At 43.7% G+C, this 15,131-nt stretch overlaps 1 long non-coding RNA gene across 27 annotated transcripts in view; it reads left to right on the forward strand.

Moving 5' to 3' along the window:
• Positions 1 to 393: 393 nt before the first annotated feature.
• LOC109680997 (uncharacterized) overlaps positions 394 to 15,131 on the forward strand; it is a 45,306-nt gene continuing 30,568 nt past the window's right edge. For 15 of the 27 annotated variants that reach the window (XR_012444457.1, XR_012444438.1, XR_012444440.1 and 12 more), the window contains exons 1-4: positions 799 to 1,243; positions 3,174 to 3,274; positions 10,034 to 10,151; positions 14,941 to 15,073. This is a non-coding gene — a long non-coding RNA (uncharacterized lncRNA). Of the gene's footprint in view, positions 471 to 798; positions 1,244 to 3,173; positions 3,275 to 10,033; positions 10,237 to 13,444; positions 13,508 to 14,940; positions 15,074 to 15,131 lie in introns of those variants that run through there. The other 12 variants (XR_002211864.2, XR_012444446.1, XR_012444459.1 and 9 more) reach the window with 12 other exon arrangements.

Raw genomic sequence — 15,131 nt, forward strand, 5'->3', positions numbered from 1 at the left:
TCCGTGTGTACATACATTGTACCCCGGTTTGGTTCGTCCCCTCCATTATTCTCCCTATTAATGATGTCCTGAGACTCACTCTTGTCTATCATCTGTTACTGGGGATTCCCAATTGCTGAGCTACCCTTGCCATTCATTACACACGTAGGGCTGCATCCGTGTGGCTCACCTTACAAACACTTATGGCTCCACTCCTGCCTTAGATTCCACTTGTGAGTCACTCCTTCCTATCCGCAAGCCACCGCTCCCCACGGGCTCCCTACAGGGTCCTCATAGTCTCCAACCTTCCCATTCTCTCCGCTGGTCTCCACAAGTCAGTCTACGACTTTCTAAGAGCTCATCTGATTCGGTAAAGCACCGCCCTTCCCATCCCCTATTGGTCAGCTTGGCTCCACTCAGGCCCGCCCCATCTCAGAGGATCGGAGGCAAGGGCGGTGCTCAGAGGTCTGACGGCGGCCAGAAACTCAGGGGTGAGCCCATTCTTGGGGCTGGGGGTGGCTAAGCCTGGGTTCCAGCCAGGGTCTGACTGACCCGAGCACTGTACTTTTGCTCACATAAACGTGCAGAGTAACTTATGCCGGAGCTTCGTACGGAGTGGACCGCCGTAGGCCACAGAGGGCGGGACATGTAGAACGTTCTACGTGCTGGGCAGGGCCTCCGGGGGTTTCTCCTGGTGGGTGGGACGTTGTGCGTGTGGGGCGGGGCTTTAGCGGCGTTTCACTTGGTGGGTTGGGACATTCTACGTGAAGGGCGGGGCATTCTACGTGAAGGGCGGGGCATGAGAACGTTTTACGTAGTACGCGGATGTTCGGGAGCGTGGTGGGCGGGATGCCCCCAGAGCGGGAGGTGAGCATGCGCTACTTTACCTGCAGGTGTTTCCAGGGCCGCGGCTGCCTGCGCTTTGGGGGTCGCTCACCTTCAGGATCTCAAGTTATGGTGTTAAAGAGCCGGATCCCTGGCGTTTGTGCCTAGCTAGTGCTTTCCTTCTCTGTGCCTCGGTTTGCCCATTTGTAGGGTGGCAGTGAGGACGAACTACCTGAGCACGAACGTAGAGCCTGAACTAGGCTGCGAGCCTAAGAAAAAGGAGTTACGAGATTTTCCTGATGACAACGGGCCATCCTGATTGGAGGGAGTTAGGCTTGTGACCCAAATAGTAACAGTTAGCATTCGGCCTTAGGTCCTTAGCACTGGGCCAAGTGCTTTTCTTGCTTCAGCGCATTTTGTCGTCCTAACAAGGGGGCAGGTGAGTACTATCATAATCCGCATTTTATCAGTCCCAGGAAGGTGGTGCAGGAAACACTTTTCGCAGGACCTCTCTCCTGACCTCCCCCCCACCCTCACCCCACCCCCCACACTCTCTCACAGCTTTCACAGCCTGTTGCTTGCCAGTCTGCCCTCCAGGAACACCTGGGATGGCGTGAGTGCTTCCCCAGCCATGGACCCATTTTGACACTGTGCAGTTTCTGCCCTGGCTGTGGAGTGGATGGCATGACCTTGGATGGCTTGGATGACTCTCTCATTTCACCCTCCTCCTTCCCACTCCCAAATATCACACAACAGCCACCCCGCCCCCCCCCCGCCCCATTTTGTCATTGTGGTTTTTTGTTGTTTTTTTTTTTTGGTGGAGCTGGGGTTTGAACTCAGGAGCTTTCACTTGCTAGGCAGGTGCTCTACCACTTGAGCCACGCCTCCAGTCCTGTCATTGTTTTTTTAAGGTCTAGATTCTGAGTACGGAATGAGACAAGACCAATCAGAAGATCAGCCAGATGTGGTGATACTACCATGCGGCCCTAACGCCACACTACATTGACTCCTCTCAGGCCTGTCTAACGCGGAGATGAGCAATGCCTGAAACTGGGGGTACTGAGCACTCACCCCAGCTTTCTCTTTTCTTCCTTCGTGTACCTAAATCCTCTCTAACAATATGAATAGTGATTTCTTGCTGGAGGCATAGCTCAGGCAGTACAGCGTCTGCATAGCAAGCTCAAAACCCTGAGTTCAAACCTCAATACCGCAAAATAAATGAGTAAAATTTAAAAAACATGTCTCCTCGCCCACTCTTCCAGTAGGCACAGAGCAGCACTGGATTCCCCCCTGAATTTGTGTTACGTATTTCATTTTCTTATTCCTTTAGCTGAGACTTTCAAAACACTGTGAATGTGCTCTAGGTGTCTAAACCAGCCCCCTTTTCTCTCTCATTAGCGTCGTTGTGACTTTTCCGTATATGCATATAGTGTACTTTGATCAAACTCACCCCCTCTATTACTTTCTCTTGCCCCACTTTACCCCTTCTTTTAGACGGGTTTTGTTCTATTTTCATACATGCCTGTAAAGTCCATTGATCACGTTCACTCCCCTTCACCCTCCCCCTTCCCACTGTTTCCCACTCCCAAATATCACACAACCGCATCCCCCCTCTCCCCTCCCCCCCCCCGTGTCACTGTTTTTTTTTTTAAGGTCTAGATTCTACATATGAAAGAGAACATGCAGTATCTGTAATGTCATTTTGTAATCTGCATGTCATTTTGGTTTGCATTATGGCTAAGGATATTGAACATCTTCATGTATTTATTGGCAGTTTGTACTTCTTTTGAGAACTGTCTGAGAACTGTCTGTTCACTTCATTTGCCCATTTATTAATTGGTCTTAGACCAGCCCTTTGTTGCCAGATTTGTAATGCCATCACCAGATTGTCCTGGGGCACCTCCGATCACATTGAGGCCCCCAAATCCAGAATTGGGAGCCCTCAATATTTATACCAATCATTATCTTGATAACCATTCCACCTCATCCTACCTTCTAAATCCATAGTCCCACCTCATAATACTCTTGACCAACCTTGAGACTCTTCCCTCGACTTGTGCTCTGATCCTTCAGCCCACCCTGTATGCCCATCCAAAACAGCCCTTAGATCCTTAGGCTTGTGCACTGTACCCTGCAGGATGGTTACTAATTGTAACATTTCCTAATTTAATCTTTTTTAGCTCAAATCTTCAATATTGATAATGAAACTGTCTCACCCATCCTCTGGTACTGCATGAGCAGCCCTAGAAGCCTTCTAGCTCTGTCCTAAAGACCACCAAATGGGCCCCATGATCCTCCCTGCCCAACTGCGACACCCCCCTCCCCCGTATCTATGGCAGTTGTTTAAATGTCTTACCTTTCAAATTTAGCTAAAACTACCAAAAACATGCCGGTCAAGTCTGCCCTGAGATGACCAAACAGCTCTGTGGCAGTGAGAAGGTGAGTGCGAATCCTACGAGCACAGGCCAAGGTGAGTCTGCTCAGTGAGGGGGGCTGGCAGGAAGACACACAATGAGGGGACTACACCAGAGAGAAGTGATGAGTTGGATGGGAGGAGAGCTGGTGAAGGATGGCCGCCTGGACAGAGCAGTGGCTCTGTAGGAGTGAGAGCCAGCCTGGGCATCTTGGTGGCAGGGAAGGCTGGGTTGCTCCTGCAGGTGAGAGAGGGATAAGGGTGAAAGGTGTGATCTCAGAAGTGCTATGTGAAGAAAGAAGTGTGGAGATGGGGAGGGCAGCAGATGGGAGAATCTTGCCTGCCTCCTTCCTGTGAATGAAAGAGGTGGGAGGGGATGCAGATGTCCTTTGAGAGCAAGGGGCTATGAAGAGTGAGTAGAGGAAAGAATGGTATGGTCCTGGATGATAAGGGGGTTTGGAAGGAATGTTGTGAGGAAGGAACATGGAATAAGACAGAGGGTACGGGAAGATAGGTGGAGAGGAGGCACCTAGAAGTCCTGTATGAGAAAGGGGGTGGGAGGAGGGGAGAGGAAAGACCTAGAAATATTTCCTGTCTTGGAAAGAGAGTGAGCGGAAGTAAATAGGAATCCTGTAGAGGTGCTATTGAACAGTGAGGTGACTCTAGATAACAGTAATCCACTGTCCATTTCAGAAAGCTGGAAGAAAGGATTTTGAAAAGTTTCACCCTCAAAGAAATGATAAATATTTGTAGAGACAGACCTGTTTTGCCCAATTTAAACATTATACGCTGCATACATGTATGAAATGTCACATGCTATCCCATAAATATGTACGTTTTAATGTTTTATGTATCAGTTAAAATTTTTTAAAAATGCAGTAGCTGAAATTCTGTAGGTGAAGGAGTGAGATACATGTGCAACACACAGGAGGCACCCAGCTGGTGGTAGGTGTTCAACAAACTGCTTTCCTTTTTCTTTGTGAGGCAGGGTCTTGTTATGTAGCCCTGTCTGGCCTTGGACTCACCAACCTGTCTCAGCTTCCCAAGTGCTGGGGATTACAGGCACATACCTGTCTCAATTTTCCCTTCTCTATTAAAGTGTTAGCGTACATGCAGTAAAGCACACAATCTCAGTGGACAGCTTATGTAACAATCACCCATCTCAGGATATAGAACATTTCCAGCTCTCTGCTGCTCCCTCCCAGGCAGCCACTGTTCTGTCCTTTGCCTCCATGGCTTTGTTTTGCTTGCATGTGGGCTTGCTGCCTACCCACACCAGATCCCTGCGCTCCAGAGAACCTGGTACCCCTCTGAGTTGTGCCCTTCGGACTTCTGCTGGGGCAAGGGGCCACATTTTCACTTGCTCAGCTGGATCTGTGCTCACTCCTGTATTTTCCAGAAATATTTTGTGCTCTCACATCTCTCTGACATCTCTTTCCCTCATCCCTTTGCCCATGTGGTAAGTTCATGCATTAAAAATAAAATGTGTAGGATAGGATGGGGTGTTATCTCAGTGGTAGAGCACTTGCCTACCAGGCATGGAGCCCTAAGGGGTTCTGTCTTCACCAAAAAAAAATTTTTTTGTTTCCACGTTTTATGTCTGTGTCTTACAATTCACATTGTGTTCTCATCATTTAAATATCCCCTCTCGATGTCTTAATGATGCTCCCTTCCTCATTTCTGAATCTCTTTGCTTTAATATTGTCTTACTTTCGCTTTTTAGCAGATTTGAGTAGTCTATAGATTCTGCCTCTTTAGAATAAATTCTTTTAGTGATGGTTTGGTCATTTGTAAGATATGGTTTTTTTCTTTTTAGGAAGAACCTTGCTCAGCGTTGTGGTGCATGCCTTTAATATCAGAACTCAGGAGGGTGAGCCAGGATGATCATGAGTTCAAGGCCGGCCTGGACAGTATAGGGAGACCTTGTTTAAAAGGCAATTACAGTTTTTTTAAAGCAGAAAGAATCTCATTGACTTTCACTTTTTTATACTATTTAAAATCATTTTGTTATTTGCATAGCTTCTGGAGGAGGATGTTTAGCTAACATTTTTACCCTTGTTTTCCCAGAATATTTGTTTAATAATATAAATCTCACTCTACATGTTCCTTTAAGCTGTTTCCCACCTTATTTTTCAGTAAACTTTTCTTGTTGAAATATTGCATTTATCCAGGAAAGTGTACACACCACTGTGATCAAGAAATTGAACAGTTTCAGTGACCCAGAAGGGCCTATTTGGCTCCCCATAGTCGTTACCTGTACTTGTTTGGACATGTGAAGAGGCATTTTCAGTTGTCCCTAGGCTGAACTGTAGTGAAGTCATTGGTCAGATAGTTGCAGGGATATGGAGTCTCCTGCAGTGTGGGAGGTAGGTCTGCTCAATGTGGAATCATCCCATCCAAGATGCCCACAGTTCCTCACTGACAAATAGAAAGTCTCCACCTTCATTCCCTGTCCTGCCTCACCTCAGTCTGTGGCCTAGTAGCCCACTCTCACCCTCTGCTTGACCGTTGCCTCATTCCCAGCTGTTTACAGTTACCCACCATGTTTACCCATCACATGTGCTCTGTCCTTCCTAATGAGTCCATCTGAAGGTGCCTCTTCCAGATCAACTTGCCGGACACAATGCACCTTTCTCACAGCTTTTCTGTAACTTTGCAGCATTTAGATGTCCATGCTACCTGACCACAGACCCCCCTCTCCCAAGGACAAGAAATGTGTGTTCTGCAATTCTGTGCCTCCAACACCCAGGAAAACCCCGAGATATAATAGGAGTTCAAAAATGGTTTGTTACATGAACACTTCATGGCACAATACTCGTTAAATGCTTTCCTTATTAAGGAGGTTTTTATTTAATGCAGTAGGTAACTTGCCATGTAACATTTGTTGTACTGCTGCTTCTCTTAAGTAAAACGTTTATGAAGGTATTAAGCCTCATACATAAAAGAACCCAGATCATAAGTACATAGCACGATGGAAACATCCATGTAAGTTTTTAGGAATATTTTAAGGAATAGAACATGATCATTGTCTCAGCCCTCCAGCCAGAGGTCACCAAGAACACACTTGTGGTTGAACAAGTTGGGTCTCTTACTTGTTGCAGGAAGGGAGGATGGCCTGTGGATGGTTTGGTGAACATGTCACGTAAGGCCGGTAAGATCTAGGCCTGTCAGATGATTTGGAGCAGGGCTAAAGAAGCAGCCTTCAGCAGATACTGAATCTGCCAGCAACTTGATCTTAGACTTCTCAGCCTCCAGAACTGAGCAATTAATTTCTCTTTTTTATCGTTTTTACACTTACTTACATGTGTATACATTATTTGGGCACCTCAATGCACAATAGTTTCTATTGTGCGTCGGTCTGTTTTGTTTTAGTAACCTGTGTGGCCTAAGACACTGTTTTCTACATGGCTGCACCATTTGACACTCCCTCTAGCAGGTCAGGGAAGTTCCCATTTTTGCACATTGTCACCAGCGCTTGGCAGTAGACTTCTCCCTTGCTGTAGCTTCAGTTAGCTATATGTGGACCTCTTCATCGTGTGCCCTAGTTACCTCTTAAGAATGTCTTATTTATCTATTTTCATTAACACAAATTAATTGTACATATGAATGGGATGCAGTGTAATATTTCTATGCTTGCATATGCTATACACTCATCAAGTCCAACCTCCTTTTATCTACCATCCGTCCACCTCCAATCCCTTCCCAATTATCTAGTAACCACTATTTTACTTTTTGGCTTTTTAGCTTCCACACCTGAGAGAGAACCTATGGTATTAGTGTTTCTGTATCTGGCTTGTTTCCCTTAATGTAATATCCTCCAGCAACAAAAATTGCAAATGACAGGATTTCATTCTTCTTTGTGACTAAACATAACCAAACTCTGTTATATGTATATACCACATTTTCTTTTTAGTTTCATCTGTTTCTGGGCAGCTAGGCTGATTCCATATCTTAGCTCTTGTGAATAGTGCCACAGTAAACATGGGTGTGCAGGTCTCTCTTTTCATATGCTTGTTTCATTTCCTTTGAATCCGTATCCAGGAATGGAATAGCTGAATCATATATATGGTACATCTGTTTTTAGTTTGTTGAGGAACCTCTACACTGTTTTCCATACTGCCTGTACTAATTTACATTCCCACCAATAATTTACAAACCCATCAATATCATATAAGGGTTCCTATTTCTCCATATCCTCGCCAGCTTTAGGTTCTGTGTGTGTGTGTTTAATAGCCACTCTGACTAGGGGGAGATGTTATCTCATTGTGGTTTCAAGTGGTTTCGATGTTCATTTCCCTGATGGCTAATGTTACTGAGAATTTTTTCATATGTCTTTTGGCCAGTTGGGTTTCTTCTTTTGAGAGGTGTGTGTGCAGATCATTTGCTGATTTTTAATTGGTTTATTTGGGTCTTTGTCATTGAGATTTCTGAGTTCTTTATATATTATTGATATTAATCCTTTGTCCAATGAATAGCTGCCGAAGATTTCTCCCATTCTGTGGCTTGTCTCATCACTCCTTTGACTGTTTCTGTTTTTAGCTTGAGGTAATTCTATTTGTCAAGTTTTGCTTTTGTTTTCTGTGACTTTTTGGGTCCTATTTAGAAAATCCTTGCCTGTTCATCAAAAGAAATGGTCTCTAAACTGAAGAGAACACCCACAGAGTGGGAGAAAATATTTGCCAGCTACACATCAGACAAAGGACTGATAACCAGAATATAGAGGGAACTTAAAAAACTAAATTCTCCCAAAACTAATGAACCAATAAAGAAATGGGCACGTGAACTAAACAGAACTTTCTCAAAAGAAGAAATTCAGATGGCCAAAAAACACATGAAAAAATGCTCACCATCTCTAGCAATAAAGGAAATGCAAATTAAAACCACACTAAGATTCCACCTCACCCCTGTTAGAATAGCCATCATTAGCAACACCACGAACAACAGGTGTTGGCGAGGATGCGGGGGAAAAAGGAACCCTCTTACACTGTTGGTGGGAATGTAAACTAGTACAACCACTCTGGAAAAAAATTTGGAGGCTACTTAAAAAGCTAGACATTGATCTACCATTTGATCCAGCAATACCACTCTTGGGGATATACCCAAAAGACTGTGACACAGGTTACTCCAGAGGCACCTGCACACCCATGTTTATTGCGACACTATTCACAATAGCCAAGTTATGGAAACAGCCAAGATGCCCCAGCACTGACGAATGGATTAAGAAACTGTGGTATCTATACACAATGGAATTTTATGCAGCCATGAAGAAGAACGAAATGTTATCATTCGCTGGTAAATGGATGGAATTGGAGAACATCATTCTGAGTGAGGTTAGCCTGGCCCAAAAGACCAAAAATCGTATTTTCTCCCTCATATGTGGACATTAGATCAAGGGCAAACACAACAATGGGATTGGACTTTGAGCACATGCTAAAAGCGAGACCACACAAGGGAGGGGTGAGGATAGGTAAGACATCTAAAAAACTAGCTAGCATTTGTTGCCCTTAACGCAGAGAAACTAAAGCAGATACCTTAAAAGCAACTGAGGCCAATAGGAGAAGGGGACCAGGAACTAGAGAAAAGGGTAGATCAAAAAGAATTAACCTAAAAGGTAACACACACACACAGGAAATTAAAGTGAGTCAACTCCCTGTAAAGCTATCCTTATCTCAACCAGCAAAAACTCTTGTTCCTTCCTATTATTGCTTATACTTTCTCTTCAACAAAATTAGAGATAAGGGCAAAATAGTTTTTGCTGGGTATTGAGGGGGTGGGGGGTAGAGGGAGGGGGCGGAGTGGGTGGTAAGGGAGGGGGTGGTGGTAGGGGGGAGAAATGACCCAAGCCTTGTATGCACATATGAATAATAAAAGAAAAAAAAAAAAAGAAAATCCTTGCCTGTACCAATGTCTGCCTTTGCTCTCTTTTTTGTCTTTGCTTTCCATTCTCGTTGCTCTCTGTAATTCAATCACGATATTTTCTGTTGCTTGATCTTCCTGCTCACTAATATACTTGTAACTTGTTTCTAGTCAGGTACTAAAACCATGTTTGTTGATTGCTTCCTTTCTGTTTATTTTTTGACAACAGACTTTTTGTGTGTATTCGCAAAACATACATTCTAATTTTCCAGTGATACTTTCCGTCTTGCCCTCTCTTAACTTGAGCGTATTAATTTCACGTTAGTTTAAAGTCAACGTATAATAAGTCCAGAATTATGGTCAATTGAAGGCCAGTATTCATTGTGCTTTTTATTTTTGTCTTGATCTAGGTTCTCGACATGTATACTGTTTTAAATTAAATGTCAGACATTTTAGAGGCTTTGGAATTGGGACCCTTTACAGAGGGTTGACTCTGTCTGGTGGCAGGCAACCATAATAGTGTCAGTCAGCGTTCTGTTACTATAAGAAAAGCCCAGGGTAAGCAACTTATAAAGAGAAAAGGTTTATTTTGGCTCCCAGTTTTAGAGGCTTCAATTCATGATGAGTTGGCCGTGTATTGGCGGGTACACAGCATCATAGGGAGTGGGATTTTCTGGTCAGTAGAATATTCTAGTTAATAGAATTAGTGGATGTTGTTGTGAAACATGCTTCACACCGGGCCTGTCTGGTAATCTGCAGTTGACCCATGACTGGAGAGATAGTTCTTTGGATTTGAAAAAGAACAGTGCCGTTTGAAAATGGCCACTTTGTAGTGATCATTGTTTTGAAGGAAACCTGTTGTGATCTTGTAGCTACTTCGTGATGTTACTTGCTGGCCTTGTGTTAAAAGAACTTTTACCATAACTATTTTCCCTTTGTTTTTGCCTTTTCCATCTGAAGACACAGAAATGGTGAAGTGTATGCTGAAAGGAAATTCAACTTGTAGATAAACCTTTTCCATTGCCTGTAACTGGATGCTCAGCAAATGTCTGCTCTCTTCCTTTTGATTTTTCTACAGGTGAGTGGTAATCCAGAGCAATGTCACAAAGGTCCACAAGGCACCTACTGTGCGTGAGGTGCTCTGAGAGACTGGGGGAATTGGGGTGAGTAGGGCTTTTGAATACCGGGCTGGGTTTGGATGGAGTTCTGTGTAGCAGGCCTGTGGAACAAGGAAAGTGTTCTGGGCCACCAGGGGAAAGGTACAAGCTTTCCTCCAGAGACCGGCCGCACTGTCTTTGGAAAATAGATCATGGGAGGGTCAGGAGTCTAGAGAAGCTTTGTGAGAAGTGCAGTTGAGGTGGCGGAGGCCATAGCCTTAAGTGTGAGGAGAGAGCAGGGGACAGGGCAGGGTTAATGGGAACCAGCCACTGATCAGATGCCGGGACAGGGAAAGGGAAGGTATATTAAAGGTTGAGCTTGGAGGGCCATGCGACGGTAGTGTGGGCAGCCATGGGCAAAGAAGCTGGTGAACTCAAGCTTCCGTTTAGGTCACATGTTCTTGAATCCTTTGAGCTGCAGAGCTCCATTCACTGTCACCTACAGGTGGAAATGAGGACATGAGGACAGGTTACCGGACACTGAAATGCTCAGAAGAACAGTTGTCTGGCTGTTTCTCTTCCCTTCTGCCTCAGGAGCTAGAGAATGGGCAGTTGGTGCAGTGGTGCCCTTCTTGTTCTCATAGCCCATGTATGCACATGTGTGTGTCTCACACACACCATAAAATTGCTTATTGTAGCAGTCAGTGCTCAGTGTCCCTTTGTACAGTCTAATCTGTTTTGTCAGCCAGAGAGGTATTGGGACTCCCACCTGGTTTGAGGGTAGCCACCCTTTCAACTTTATTTCATGTGAAACATGATGGCTTCTAATACTTTCAGTGGTATGGGAATGGGGCAATTTCAAAGTTAACTGGACTCTCCCATCATTTATCTGCTTTAATGCCCCGGGCTGGCCTGCACCGCATGATCCTCCTATTTGTGCTTCCCCACATAGCTGGGAATACAGGTATGAACCACTGTGCCCAGCCATTGGTTGAGGTGGGGTCTTGTGAAATTTTTCACAGGCTGGCCTCAGTCCATGAGGCCATGTCTCCTGAGTACCTAGGATTAGAGACTTAAGCCACTGCACTGTGCGATTTTCTCCAGTTCTATGAGTTATTTCTTCATCGTGGTAATTGTTTCCTTCGATGTGCAGAATCCTTTTAATTTGATGCCGTCTTACTTGTTAATTCCTGCTCTTATTTTTGAGTAACTGGAGTCTTATCCAGAAAGTCATTACCTATGCCTGTGTCTTAAGTGTTTTTCTGTAGTAGCTTCACAGTTTCAGAGTTATTTTTTATTTATTTATTTATTTATTTTTAGTTTCAGGTCTTACATTAAGATCTTTGATCCATTTTGAATTGGTTTTTGTACAGGGTGAGAGATAGGGGTCTGGTCTAGTTCCAGTCTTCTACATGTGGATATCCAGTTTTCCCAACACCATTTGTCAGAGGCTGACTTTTCTCCAATACTATGTTTTTGGCTCCTTTCTCAGAAATCAGGTGGCTATAGCTGTCTGGGTTTATTTCTGTGTTTTCTGTTCTGTTCTGTTTGTCTGCAAGTCTGTTCTTGTGCCAGTAGCACTGTAGAGTATAATTGAAGTCAGGTATTGTGATAAATCCAGCATTGTTCTTTGAGCTCATTTGGTGTCTATTGTGCTTCCATATGAGTTTTAGAGTTGATTTTTCTATTTCTGACATTGGGATTTGTTTGGCGATTCCATTGACTCTCTCAATTGCTGTCAGTAGTATAACCATTTTCACAATACTAATTCTGCTGATCCATGAACATGTGAGGTCATTCCATTTTATAGTGTCTTCTTCAAGTTCTTTCTTCAGTGTTTTATACAGTTTTCACTCTATAGGTCTTTCACTTTAGACTTACTCCCAGGGGTTTGTTTTTGTTTTTTGAAGCTATTGTGAATGGGATTTTTTTTCCTCCTGATTTCATTCTCAAGCTGTTAGTGGTTGTTATGTAGAAAAGCTACTGATTTTTTGCATGTTGATTTTGTATCCTGTTACTTTACCAAAAGTCTTCATCTGATCGAAGAGTTTTCTGGTAATGCATTTAGAGTCTTTTAGTATAGGATCACGTCCTCTGCAAATAGGGGTAATTTGATTTCTTCCTTTACTATTTGTATCCCTTTAGTTCTTCTCTTCAAGCAATATGTTGAGTATGAGTGGGGAGAGTAGACACCTTGTCTTGTTCCTTACTTCAGGGGAAATGGTTTCAGTTTTTCCTTGTTTAACATGATGTTGGCTGCAGGTTTGTTTTATATAGCCTTTAATATATTTAAGAACATTCCCTCCATTTGCAGTTTTCTCAGGGCTTTCATCATGAAGGGATTTTTGAATTTTGTCAAAGGTGTTTTCTGCCTCTATTGAGATGATCGCATGATTTCTGTACTTTATTCTGTTTATGTTCTATATTATGTTAACCAATTGGCAAATGTCGAGCCATCCTTGCATCTCTGGAAAGAAACCAGCTCAATCATGCTGTATGATCTTTTAAATTTAGTGTTGAATTCAATTTGCAATAATTTATTGAAAAGCTTTTGTGTCTGTGTTTTTCAAGGAAATTGTTCTATAACTTTTTTGTTGTGTCCTTGTCTGGGTTTAGTATCAGGGTAATACTGGCTTCAGAGAATGAGTTTGGTAGTATTCCCTTTCTATTTCATGGAATCGTTTGGGGAGCATTGCTGTTTTTTCTTCCTTCAAAGTCTGGTAGAATTCATCAGTGAGTCCATCTGTTAATGAGCTTTCTTTGTTGGGAATATCTTTATTACTCTTTCAATCTCATTGCTTACGATAGATCTGTTTAAGTGTTTAATATCCTGTTGGGTCAATTTATACAGGTCACATGCATCTGGAAATTTATGCGTTTCATCTTGAATTTCCAGCTTATTAGAACAGAAAATTTTGAATTATTCCCTAATGAGCCTCTGAATTTCATTGGCATTTGTCGTGATGTCCCTATTTTCATCTCTAATTTTATTAATTTGAGTCCTTTACCTCTTTCTTTTGATTAGTTTCACTAAGAGTTTGTCAATCTTGTTTATCTTTTCAAGAAACAACTTTTTTTGTATTTTTTTTTTTTGCTTTTTTTTTTTTTGCATTTGTCCTTTGGGTTTTTCCCCCTCCAGTTCACTCATTTCTGCCCTGATCTTTATTATTTCTTCCTGCCTATGAATTTGGGGTTTGGTTTCTTCTTCTTTTTCTGATAGTTTGAGCTGTATTATTAGTTATTTATTTGAGATCTCTGATTTTTTTTTTTTAAGCAGACACTCAGAGCTATAAACTGCCCCTTTGGCACTGGGTTTTGCTGTGTTCCAAAAGTTCTGGTAAGCTGTGATTTCATTTTCATTTGCTTCCAAGAATGTTTTGATTTCCCTCCTTATTTCTTTGATGACCCACTGATCATTCATTTCAGTCTCCATGCATTTGTGTATCTCCTGTACTTTCTTTTGTTGTCTTTTGCTATGGAGATACATATAGCAGGAAGGGGGAAAGAATATAGGGACGTTGTAAATGGTGGAAGGGGACAGCCTCACCAGAAACAGAGATTGGAGAAAACACCTGAGGGAGGTGAGGGGATGAGCCACGCAGGAAGGTGTGGCATTCCAGGCAGAGGGAACAGCAAGTGCAAAGGCCCTGAGGTAGGAACTTGTGTGGTGATTGAAGGGCAGCATGCCTGGAGCAGGTGGCAGAGATGTAGAGAGATAAAGCCAGACTTTCTAGAAACCTAAAAGCATGTGCCCTATTTTATTCACACACGTGCACCTGCATACCTGTGCACACAGACTCTCACATGGATGCAAAGCATTGCAGAGTTGTGCTTGCTTACTGTTTTAGGCCAGTTCTGCAGAATGAAGGTCTGACATAGGAATCCTTGTCGGGGTGATTTTGTGAGTGAGAGCCATTGGGAGATCTGTGCGCAAGAGTAAGGGAAGCTGAGAGTAGGGCAGGCTAAGAAGCCTAGCAAGGTTGTGATTTTGGTACAGGAATGGTCTCACTCTGCCTGATCCATGGGATGATGTGGAGCATGAAGGATGCCACAGAACTGATGCAACTTCAGACCAGGGATCTGGACTGGGTGTGCTCACTGTTTGTGGCCACGGGTGCTCCCTGCCATTGGGAACAGGGGTGCAGGGGGAGGGCATTTTTGGTTAGGTGATTTCTGTTGGCCAAGGGCAGTCTTCTGGAGGAAGGACCTTAGCAGGTGATGCTAGCCATAAGTGGGGACAGGACACTGGCCCCACACAGTGTATCTGAGCAAAGCCCCAACAGTATCTACCTCAGTCATACAGAGGAATAGAAAAGAAAAAAAAAAACCCTCAACCAGATCTTTAAACTACACACAATAACTGTTCAAAGTCTATGACTAGGGTCCACTCCCTCTGTTCGGTGCCTGTTTTGTCTTCCTCTGTGCATAGACCTCCATTCAGACCAGTAAGCTCCACATTCCTCTTTGCTGGTTTCAAGCCTTGTGTCACAGTTCTCCCTCACAGGCACTTGGCATCCTGATGTGTGAAAAACCCAGAGCAACAGCTTCCATGCTGCTTGGTTTGATGTGTGTGTGTGGCTGCAAAATTTTTAGGTTAGCGCTTAACCCCCAAGGTGATGGTATTAGGAAGTAGGCCGGTGGGGGATGATTAATGCCCTTTATAAAGGCCTTGAGGGAGAGTTTGTCCCTCCCTTTTGCTCTTTCTGCCCCTTTCACCATGAGAGGACACAATTTAACCCTTTTGCTCTTCCACCCCTTGTACCTTATAAGGACACCGCTTTTGTTCCTTCTGGAAGGTGTGGCAGGCAACAAGGCACCAGTTTTGAAGCAGAGAGCAAGTCCTCACAGACTCAGAATCTGCTGGTCCATGATTTGGACTTCCCAGCCTCCAGAGAAGTGAGCAGTAAGTTTCACGTATTGAACAGTACCCCAGTCTGTGGGGTTTTGTTATTGCAGCGAGA

Source organism: Castor canadensis, chromosome X (assembly GCF_047511655.1).
Source record: "Castor canadensis chromosome X, mCasCan1.hap1v2, whole genome shotgun sequence".
NCBI classification, from domain to species: Eukaryota; Metazoa; Chordata; class Mammalia; order Rodentia; family Castoridae; genus Castor; species Castor canadensis.